Genomic DNA, 12,328 nt, shown 5'->3' with positions numbered 1-12,328 from the left:
ATGCCTATAATCCCAACACTTTGAGAGGCTGAGGCGGGTTGAACTGCTTGAGCCTAGGAATTCAAGACCAGCCTGGGCAACATAACAAGGCCCTGTCTCCACACACACACACACAAATAAATAATAAATTAAAAATACAAATAAAATGTGTTGCATGAATGAAAGAAGGTAATACTACAGTGATGATTTATCTGAATTAAGCAGAAAATCAACTAAAAGAAAAATGGACTTTGTTATATACCATTAGATTCATAGGATATTTATCTACTAAGTAAGCTCTAACAGCTCATTATTTTACCTATACAACAAATTCTGATCTGTTTGTTATAAAACCCCACTTGTAATTAATACTGTGGCTTGTTACCCACATGTTTTACTCTGATTATTAAATTCCAATGTTAGTAGGTTCTCTATACCTACAATTTTCTGTAATAGTAAAATGCCTTAGGATTATAACCAATATTAAGGCAGGTTGCCTTAAAATAAATCTCGCAGGAAAATTTGTCACCAACTTGCATTGACACACAAAACATAAATAAGCTCTTACTTAAGACAGGGTAAACAGGTTTTAAACTTAAAAAAAAAACTATCTTGATAAACCAAGATTTTTACATTTTTCAGATAAGTTGGTTTAATTCTGCTCATTACACGTACATCAAATAACGTGTATTGAGTGCCTCTTATATGTAAGACTGTGCTTGTTTCTAAGGATTAAAGGGTGATGGAGTTGGAGTCTGTGTATTTAAAGAACTCAATCTCTGTGACAAAGACATAGAAACAAGTGAATGAAGTAGAGCATGAGGAAGTTCTGGGTTAGACAGACATGCCCTAGACACACAGAGAAGGGTATAATTCATTCTGTTTGAAAGAAACCAAGAAAATCTCAGTGCAGATTTTTATCTGAGATTAATGTTAAAGAATAAGTAAAAAGTTGACAGGTAGACAAGGTAGATACGGGAATTCAGGCAAAAAGAACATGAGTGGTGGCTTAGAATTGTGATTATGAAGTTAAAGATGAGTGGTTTTGTGCTGTGGGAATATGGTAGACTGATGACAGTACAAGTTATATACTCAGCAACAGAAAAGGAAATAAAAACAGAAAAGGCTTTACATAATATAAAGAAATTTTCACTGCTAATTATGCTAGAAAACAGAATCGAAGACAACTTTTACGGAAAGGAGTCACGTAATTAAATCTCTAGATTGAAACATGGTGCTTTGGAGATGGGATTGGAAGAGGAAGAGAATGAGAGCAGGAAACCCAGGCAAGAGATGAAGAAGCCCAGAATTAGAAGAGCATCAGGGGATTGCAAATAGGGATTGCATTTCGACAATATTTTAATTAAAATACAGAAGATCTGATGAATGACTTATAAAGACCAAAGAGAAGAAAGTACAGAGTGGTTTCATGTTTCCAGAAGGGCAGTGTAGCAATTAGTTTTTTCTGAATAACAAAGCACCTCAAAGCTTAATGGCTTAAATGACACTTTTTCATTGCTCATGAATATGTTGGTCAACAAGGCATTTCAGCTAAACTGGGCCTGGCTCGGCTGATGTTGGCTGTGATCATTCACGCATCTGCTGTCGGTTGCTGGTCAACTGACACCTGGTTGATCACGGCAGCCTGAGTTAGACGGCTCACCTCTGCTCCGTGTGGTCTCAGCCTTCAGCTGACTAGTCCAGGCTTTTCCACATGGAGGCTGGGCAGGGGTTTGAGACAACTAACAGAGTCATGCGAAGATAAGAAACCTTAGCCTTAGAACCAGGATGTCATCATTTCCTCCACATCCTATTAGAGAGTGCAAGTCACAAAGCCAGTCTGTTTACAAAGGGTGGGAAAATAGACTACACTTCTTCATGGGAGGAGCTGCAAAGCCACATTGCCAAGGGTTGGTGATTTTGGGAAGAGAAAAAATTACGGTCATTTTTGTAAACAATCTATTGCTGATGATAATGTTTTAATAAGAAAATAATGTACAGAAGTTGGGTTACATTTGAAGGGGAATGTAAAATATTTGAATATATTGAGTTTCAGGCTCTACTTGAGCATCTAGAAATACTCAGTGAGAAATAAATTCAGGAAAAGTAAAGTGACTTGCACAGGTTATGTAATTACTTTCAGATACATTGCATCTAGACCCAGGACTCAATTTGCAATCTAACATTCTTTCAGCTAATCTGTTTTTTCTTAATTGAAAAGATAATTCAGATAGCTTAAATGATCAATTATCATTCATTCACTCGATTCATTGTTTCTTTCTCTCTTCTTTCTTTTTCTTTCCTTTCTCCTCCCTTCCTCCCTCCTTCCCTTCTCTCTTCTTTCTCTTCAATGTTTACTGAGTTCCTAATATATGCTAGATGCTACAGGCATGGATAAAAGAGTTAGACTTTACCTTATTTCAAATTGGTCACTGTAAACTAGACTACAATGTAATTAGTAAAGACACTGGACACCACCCTCTCTTAGGAAGATATTTATCTGCTGTGAGCTTCAAACTGGTGATGATCTAGTCAGCCAGCTTTATTTACCTTTTGGCAAATAAAGTAATAGCATAAAGAAGCAGAGTGAATGCAACTAATTGCAAACTGCCTTTTGTGAATTAATTAAACATTCTACTCCAGAAGCAGAAATTAGAATCTTTTGTGTGCTGCTAATGAGTATTTGAAGCCTGTGTTGTAGTTGGTTAATCATAAGAAGCTGAGCAGGAGAGTGCTGCTGTTTACCATGATCATAATAGCTTTAAGATAAGCATGTTTAATATCTCAACTAAAACAGATTTGAGAAGTGTGATGTTTCATTGGCTGTAGGTATGATCTCTTGTTTAAAATAAAGATCGGTCAGGCGAGGTGGATTACGCCTGTAATCCCAGCAATTTGGGAGGCTGAGGCAGGCAGATCAGGAGGTCAGGAGATCGAGACCATCCTGGTTAACAAGGTGAAATCGCGTCTCTACTAAAAATACAAAAAATTAGCCGGGCGTGGTGCTGGCACCTGTAATCCCAGCTATTCTGGAGGCTGAGGCAGGAGAATTGCTTGAACCCGGGAGGCGGAGCTTGCAGTGAGCCGAGATTGCTCCATCGCACTCCAGCCTGGGAGACAGAGAGAGACTCTGTCTCAAAATAAGAATAATAATAATAATAAACCCAAAGATCATCTTTTCCAATAGAAACTAGTTTAAAACAAGCTAATTATATTTGAAATTTTATTTTCAAATACATGTAATGTGTATTTAAGAGAAAAATCCCACTACTCGCCCCTGAGAAATTAATTCATTTACTTGTAGGTATACACTAGGGTCTCAGGTTTTAGTGAATGATTGATGGAGCTGGAATTCCAGATTTTCTTCTGTCTGTTCAATATGATTGTTGAAGAAAGAATACCTACAAAAATAAGGTAATCTTGGCTGTCTTACTAGTATTAAAAAGTTATACCCTCAGCTGGACGTGATGGTTCATGCCTGTGATCTGAGCACTTTGGGAGGCCAAGGCAGGTGGATCGCTTGAGCTCAGGAGTTCAAGACCATCCTGGGCAACATAGTGAGAACCCATCTCTACAAAAAGTACAAAAAGTTAGCCGAGCATGGTGGCACATGCCTGTAATCCCAGCTACGTGGGAATCCGAGGTGGGAAGATTGGCTGCAGTGAGGAGAGATTGCACTACTGCACACCAACCTGGGTGACAAAGTGATACCCTGTCTCAAAAATATAAAAATAAAAATAAGCTATACCCTCCAAGTCAGCTGAAGTTATTGCACAGTTTACATCCTTACCCTGTATATATGCAAGTTCTTTCCAGATTCCTCTGTCACTGGTGATCCTGTTACTTACATATATCTCTTCAAAATGTGTTTTAAATATTTCAATTAAGTGTTAAAATTTAAATGTTTTTCATTTAAATATTCATACTTACATTTTTTAATATTTGGGTATTTAAAATTAAAGGCAGTTTTATGCAATGTTTATTTGTCAATTATATATTTTAAATTAAATTAGATTAAATTAAAGGAGTAATACCAAAGACTCCAAGTAATAATGTCACTTTCATTCTTTAGTTCAGGTTAAATATAAAACATAAGACAAAAAAAGAAAGATAATGAAAGAAGAAAATGAAAGGAGAAAGAAGAGGAGCACTATTTTTTAAATATGAATTGCAATTTCTACACGGTATTTATGTTTTTACACTTCTTAGCTTAGCACATCTAATAGAGAAATCACTGTATCTACATTAGAGGCCAAGAAGCATATATCCTACAGATATGTTTTGGTCTTCCCTGTCATTTTAACTAACCTGTCTGATCATGTTAATATAGATCTAGAATTCATTGTGCCCAGAATATATATTTTTTACTTCTTTTTCAATTTATTATCTTAATAAACTAACCAGCCAGGTGTGGTGGCTCATGCCTGTAATCCCAGCACTTTGGGAGGCTGAGGTAGGGGGATCACAAGGTCAGGAGATCGAGACCATCCTGGCCAACATGGTGAAACCCTGTCTCTACTAAAACAAAACAGAACAAAACAAAATTAGCTTCATTTGGTGGCACACACCTGTAATCCCAGTTACTCGGAAGGCTGAGGCAGGAGAATCGCACGAACCTGGGAAGTGGAGATTGCAGTGAGCTGAGATCGTGCCACTGCACTCCAGCCTGGGCGACGGAGCGTGACTCTGTCTCAAAAAATAAAACTGAAAAATAGACTAACCATATTTTGGCATGTGTTACTCTCTTGATGTACATTTTATCCTCAGCCAGTGTTACATAAGTTTGAACCTGTCAAAAATAGAACGAGCAGACTCTCAATAACACTTACCTAATGCTAGAGGGCAGGAACCATAATTAAAGCAGTGTTCTGCAGTCAATATTTCAGCTGCTTCTCAATTCATGGGAAAAACTTTAATTAGTTTAGTACCTGGTGAGTTTCTACTCACTATTACTCATATAAAGTAAGATATATTACAGTTGGATAAAAGATTAATGGGTAAATGATTTGCAAGTATATAACCCCAAATTCCCAAATCACGATTAACCAGAAGGAAGGAAAGGAAGGAAAAGAAAGTGGAGAAGGAGAAGGAGAAGAAAGAGGAGGAGAGGATGCTGGAAAGAAAGAGAAGGAGAGCAGACAGAAGAGAAATATTATGATATCTCGGGAGCTGCTCATTATACTTCTAGCCCCTGGCTACATGACTCCTGTGATGGGGAAAGGCTGCGAAGGAGAATCCTGGGAGGTGCAAGATAGCTACAAGAACCTGCAAAAACTCCTGTAGTAAGCTTTGTGTGATAAAAGGAAATATCCACATTTTTACTTTATGATTTATTCATTTTGACATCTTAACCTGAAAGGGTGTAATTGTTACATGATTTGAGATTGTTGAATTATTTTATAGAACACAGAGATACAAATTAAGGGCTTAAAGCTGACTGTAGAATAGTCAGTAGCTTGTGAGAATCATTAGACTCAGAAAAGTAAGTTCAGCCTAAGTGTGTTGAACATGGATAGGAGGGGAGAAAAGGTCTAGGGAAGCATTAAGTAGTTATGGGGCACTAGATCTTCCTCAATTTTTGGTGACCTCCATTCTGGCCCCATACGTCTCCTACCTGGGATATGCAGACAAATCCCAGAGCATCTCAGCAGTTTCCAGTGAGCCCCAGCTGCTGGCCAGAGTCCCTGAATGTGCCTCTCTGTGGGGAGGAAGTGAGTGCTAGCTTCAGGGCACTTACTAAGCACCTTGCTCACCCTGCACTCTGGACCTTGAAACCACATCACCGCGGGGCAGGCTTATGTGTCAGAGAAACAGGATACGTGAAGGTTGTGTAACACTGAGTCCAGGTATCATGGTCTTCTCGTTTTGCTAGCTCCCTTTCCTAAGTTTATGAATCTACTTCCTCTCTTTCTCCTTGCATCTTGCCGTATGATTTAGCAAGCCATGTGACTTGAGCATCTTACTTGGGTCTGGGCACCGTTCTGTCCCATGACCTCAGAGATAATCGGCTTAGAGCACACTTGGAGGCCAATGGGACTTCAAGAACCTATCCCGTCACACCAGATATAATTGAGTCCACATGGTGATGTTTCTGGATCAAGGAAAACGTACTAAGTTGTTTTTCATACTGACATTAGATTTTTTAGCAACAAGAAGTTCAATCACACCCCAGCGAGCTGTTGCTGGTCAATGATACAAGTTGTCTCTATTTTCTTTGTGCCAGCTATCACCAAAACATCTGAATTATATTCTTAGCTCTGTGAATGTTAAAATTTTCACCCTCTTCAGACATTTGCCTCAGCAAATGTCTCATTAAAATTTCATGACTTTAAAGCAGTTTCTCTTGCTCTTAGAGTTTAATGCTTTCTCAGACACTGTATTATTTTAAAGAGGACAATAGTCTCACATGTAGCATAATAACTTATGAGGTTCCTAGTGCTGTATGCTAAATGCTTGCATCCCCAGAGAGAAAAATGGAAATTAACATTTTCCTCCAAACCTTTCCACCTGCCTGCCACCCGCCTCAGTATATGGGCTCACAGATGTACATGAAATTTTTTCCATTGCATGTAAAGTTTGCCCAGTAGTTTTAACATGTTATAAACAAGAACTGCTGGAACACTAAGTCACATATGAATAGAGAAAAGCCAAGTTTCCAGCTAAGTCAGACAATTCCATTACTCTACTAAGTCATTCACTGGCAGTAAAATCTGTGTTTAGAAGGCTAAAGTAATGGAGGTCTGTAGCTCTAGACTACTGAAAATTACAGACACACACACACACACACACACACACACACACACACATATTTTAGATCCTCGATTGTTGTGTTTGATTAGGTGATTAGGCAGAAATAAATTCAACCATCAAGTAGACAGATTTTATTTGTGCCCGGCTAATTTTGTTTTTTTGTATTTTTAGTAGAGACGGGGTTTCACTATGTTAGCGAGGATGGTCTCCATCTCCTGACCTCGTGATCCCCCCACCTCGGCCTCCCAAAGTGCTGGGATTACAGGCATTGAGCCACTGTGCCCAGCCAAACATGAGTAATTTTTATATCCCATTTTGTTCCATGTTTTAACACCATGTAGGGATAATTTTAGCATTACTAATTTACAAATTATTTAATATGCAAAACATTATCAAATGAGACCAATTTCTGCCAATGAACATACAATATTTTCCTTGAAAAAAGGAAAAAGAAAAAAATTTTTTAAAAACCTACTGGATGTCTCGTCTGTAGCAGGCCCTGCGTGAACCACTTTCACATATTACACCATTTCAGTTAATTTTTCTGCATCTCATAGTGTCTCCTTTCTTCCCTGTGCTCTGGTGATTTATTGCCAATGTACACTCTACTAGAACATTATAAACTGGATATTTCTACAACAGGCATTTTTAGTCACCATTCTTATGCTCTGGAAAAGCTTAGCTGACACTTTATGAGGGCCTTGATGAAGTGACTAATGACTTGGTAATGGTGACATCATACGTAGGCACAGCAAACAGGATTTTTTCTTTTTTGGAAAATTACACAAAGCCAACAGCTCTAGCATAAACTGTTAATGTCAATTGGGTTGGTGAAATGAGAATTACATCATTTACAATTTAATGCCCTAGTTACATGTTTAAATTTAATACAAATTTAGAAGAAAAAATGCTAAATTCATAAAAATAAAATAAAACCAATTATGAAATAAATCATAATATGAGATTTGCTGGTTATATATTTTTCTTCCACTGATAGGTGATAAAATAATACCTCATTTTTTAAAATGGAGATTTGCTTGATGATTAAATTAAACATTTAACAGCTATTGACTGACTATAATATGTATTATTCATTTAAAATCACTCAATTTTCTGAAGCTCCCATAAGCTTCCCAATTGTTATGTGAATAAGTAGTATGATTTGTAAAGACATTTTTAGCCCCATTTATTTAATGGCTCATGTATACCTAACAATTCTTTTTAAAAAACTATAAAAGACACTATTTACAGATTCATTTTCCTGTTATTACATATACGAATGACTCTAATGGAAACAGAAAAATTCAATAGTACATAAAGCAAATACACTATTCATTTCTATCCAGAACTGTGGTGATTTTGGACACTGTAAAAATCTAAGTAATCTAAGTTTTTATTAGTCAATAAGTTGTTTACCAGCCTATTTGTGCATCATAATTACTAATTGTTAATGAACCAAGGTTTCCAACTCATTTCTGAAATGTCTTGTTATTGCAAATGAATTGAACTATGAATGTGGAACACATAAATATATGCCTGGTCTCTCTGAATACTTTAGTCATCTTAGAGAAGACTATGTCACAAATTGTTCATTCAATGGTTCTTCACTGCTTACAGAATAAAACTTAAAATTCTTTAAGACTGTCACAATTTGGATTATGTATAACTCTCTAAACGTATTTTTCACTGTTTCCTTTAGGCACCTTGTGCTAGAGCAAAACTTAAATAGTAAATATTTTTAAGAAGTTCTCCAACTTGGCTGGGCACAGTAGCTCATGCCTGCAGTTGCAATACTTTTTTGAACCCAGGAGTTGGAGCCCAGCCAGGGTAACAAAGTGAGACCCAGTCTCTACAAAAAATACAAAATTTAGCTGAACATGGTGGTACTTGCCTGTAGTCTCAGCTACTTGGGAGGCTAAGGCCGGAGAATTGCTTGAGTCCAGAAGGTCAAGGCTACAGTGAGCTGTGATCATGCCGTGGGTGACAAAGCAAGACTCTATGGAAAAAAAAAACAAAACAAAAAACAGTTCTCCAACTTTTTTTTTTTTAGAGCAGTTTTAGATTCATAGCAAAACTGAGCAGAAGATACAGGTTTTGCATTTACTTCATGTGCCATATACACACAGCTTTTTTTTACTATCAAAATCCCACACCAGGGTGCTGCATTTGTTACAGTTGATAAATTTACACTGACATACCGTTATCACCCCAATGACATATCACCATTTACATTAGGGTTTACTCTTAGTGTTAATACATTCAATGGATTTTGACAAATGCATAATGACTTTGTTCTCCTTCAATATTGTTGTGGCTATTTTAGGTCTTTTGTTTTTCCATATAAATTTTAGAATCGATTTGTCGATATATTGAAAAAATCTTTCCAGAATTTTGAGATTGCATTGGACCTATAAATCAAGTTGGGAAGAACTTGGTAATATTGTCTTCCTTTCCATGAACATGAAATATCTTTCCATTGTTTTAGTTTACCTTTGGGTTTATTCATCAGAGTTTTGTGGTTTTCCTCATTTTGTACATAATTTGTATCAATTTTTAACATAGTTATTATAGGTATATTTACGTAATTTTTTGAGTGCTAAAGTAATAACATTGTGTTTTAAAAGGTAAATTATATTTATTACTAATATAAAGAAATACTATACTTAGTAGTTCAAGGAGCTTTTTTGTCAGTACTGTTGGATCTTCTTGAGAGATAATTACGTAATCTGTGAATAAAGTCAGTTTTATTTCTTCCTTTCCAGTCAGTATTCCTTTTATTTCATTTTCTTGTCTTATTGCATTAGCTAGGACTTCTAGTACAATGTTGAAAAGGAGAGGTAGCAGAAAATATCTTTGCAGAAGGTATTTTACTTTCTCACCATTAAGTATGATGTTAGCTGCAGGGTTTTGGTAGCTGTCTTCATTAAGTTAGGAAAAGGTCCTTCTACTCCAAGTTTGTTGAGTGTTTTTAGAAGATAAAATGGCTGTTGAATTTTATTAAATTTTTTTTTTGTTTATTGATGTGATCATGTGAGTTTTCTTCTTTAGTCTGTTTTGATTACATTACATACAAGTGATTTATTACATTAATTGACTCTTGAATGTTGAGCCCCCTTGCATACCTGGGACAAAGCTCACTTGGTCAGGCTATATAATTATTTTTATACACTATTGGATTGATTTGCAAATATTTTATTAAATATTTTTGTCTCTGTTTTCATAAGAGGTAGTGATCTATAGTTGTCTTTTGTAACATCTTTGTCTAGTTTTGGTATTAGGGCAATGCTGACAATTTAGAATGAGTTAGGAAGTATCCCTTCTGCTTCTATCTGCTGGAAGAAAACAGATAATTGGTATAATTTATTCCTCAAATGTTTGGTATAATTCATCAAGGAATGCATCTAGGCCTGGTGGTTTCTGGTTCAAAAAGTTATTTATTATTGACCAACTTTCTTTAATACCCTTCGGCTATTTCTTTTTGTGTGTTCTGGCAAATTGTGTCTTTCAAGGAATTGGCCTATTACACTTATGTTAGTAACTTGTGGGCAAAAAGCTGTTCACAATATTCCTTTATTATCTTTTTAATGTTTATGGGATCAGTAGTGACATCCCTTCCTTCATGTATGACATTAATAATTTGTGCCCTCTTTCTTTTTTCTTATTAGCCTGCCTATAGAATTATTGATTTTTATTTATCTTTTCAAATTCCCAGCATTTGGCTCCAATGATTTTCTCTATTGATTTCATATTTTCAATGTTATTGATTTCTGCTCTAATTTTTTATGTTTCTTCTGTATACTTTGGATTTAATTTACTCTTCTTTTACTGGTTTCCTAAGATGTGGGCATAGATGATTGATTTCTTTTTTCTACGATATGTATTCAAACTTGTAAATTTCCCTCTAAACACTATCTTTGCTGAACGCCATAATTTTACTAGATTGTGTTTTCATTTTTACTTACTTCAAAATATTTTTATATTTCTCTCAATATTGCTTCTTAAAGTCATGTGTCAATTAGAAATACGTTGTTTAATCTCTAACTATTTGGGAATTTTCCAGTCATATTTCTGTGATTAATCCCTAGTTTAATTCTGTGGTAGTCAGAACTGACATTGTATGATTTTTATTCTTTTAAACTTAAGGTTTTAGGTTCAAATGCAGTCTATCTTGGTCAACGTTTCCTGTGAGCTCAAAAATATTTACTCTACTGTTGTTGGACGAAGTAGTCAATACTTGTGCATTATATCCAATTGATTGATGGTGTTATTGGGTTTAACTATATTCTTTTTTTTTTTCTTTTCTTTTTTTATTTTTTGAGAAGGAGTCTTCCTCTATCTCCCAGGCTGGAGTGCAGTGGCTCGATCTTGGCTCACTGCAACCTCCGCCCCCCAGATTCAAGCAATTCTCCTGCCTCAGCCTCCTGAATAGCTGGGATTAAGGGGTCTACCGCTGCACCTGGCTAATTTTTGTATTTTTAGTAGAGATGGGGTTTCACCACGTTGGCCAGGCTGGTCTCGAACTCCTGACCTCAGGTGATCTGCCCTCTTTGGCCTCCCAAAGTGCTGGGATTACAGGCGTGAGCCACCGCACAGGGCCCCAAGCTCATTCTTATTAATGCTATACCTACCAATTCACGTGCAGTGCAAGTAACAAAGTAATTTGAACTCCTCTCTCCTTTGTTTCATTGTTACCATTTATTTCATTTGTATGTAAACGTACATAAGTATGGGTGTGTGTCTGTGTGTGTGTATGAGCATGAATACTGGCATATGTTATTGCTACTATTATTTTGAGCAAGTTGTTATATAGTAAATCAATTGAGAATAAGTAGATTCCTGTTGCACACTTCACAGAGCTGATGTTCCTCCACAGGAAGGCAGGATATTTACCTCTCTCTACTTGCAGGTTTTCTCCAACTATGCTATGGGCAGACCTTACCCTCTTTTGGCCTTAGAGTGATAAGCTAGAGAATGCCTGCTTCGTGAAATAAGAACTTTAGATTTCTCAAAATACTTTTTGTGCACTTTTTCTAGATTATTGTGAACCCACACATTAGGTCTCTTACTTTCCTTGAGTTAAGCATTCATTGATATCTCATCATACGCTATATATACTCCTTGGATGATAATGATATACAACTACTTGTTATACTTTTGTGCTAATTATATTAAGAAATAGGCTGGGCATGGTGACTCATGCCTGTAATCCCAGCACTTTGTAAGGCCGAGGCAGGTGGATCACTTGAGGTCAAGAGTTTGAGACCAGCCTGACCAACATGGTGAAACCTCATCTCTACTAAAAATACAAAAACTAGCCATGCATGGTGACGGGCGCCTGTAGTCCCAGCTACTTGGGAGGCTGAGGCAGAAGAATCACTTGAACTCAGGAGGTGAAGACTGCAGTGAGCCAAGATCACAACACTGCATTCTAGCCTGGGCGACAGAGTGAGATTCCGTCTCAAAAAAAAAGAAAAAGAAATAACGAAAAATTCCTCAAAAATTTATAGCAATGGCATTACATTATGAAAAGATTGGAAAACAGGATCCATTTCATCAAAGTTTCACAGATGAAAACTGTCAAAAAGGGTAGAATTAAGAC

This window comes from Macaca thibetana, chromosome 9 (assembly GCF_024542745.1).
Source record: "Macaca thibetana thibetana isolate TM-01 chromosome 9, ASM2454274v1, whole genome shotgun sequence".
Classification (NCBI taxonomy): domain Eukaryota; kingdom Metazoa; phylum Chordata; class Mammalia; order Primates; family Cercopithecidae; genus Macaca; species Macaca thibetana.
The sequence above is the reverse complement of the archived record's forward strand: the minus strand, read 5'-3'. Positions refer to the sequence as shown.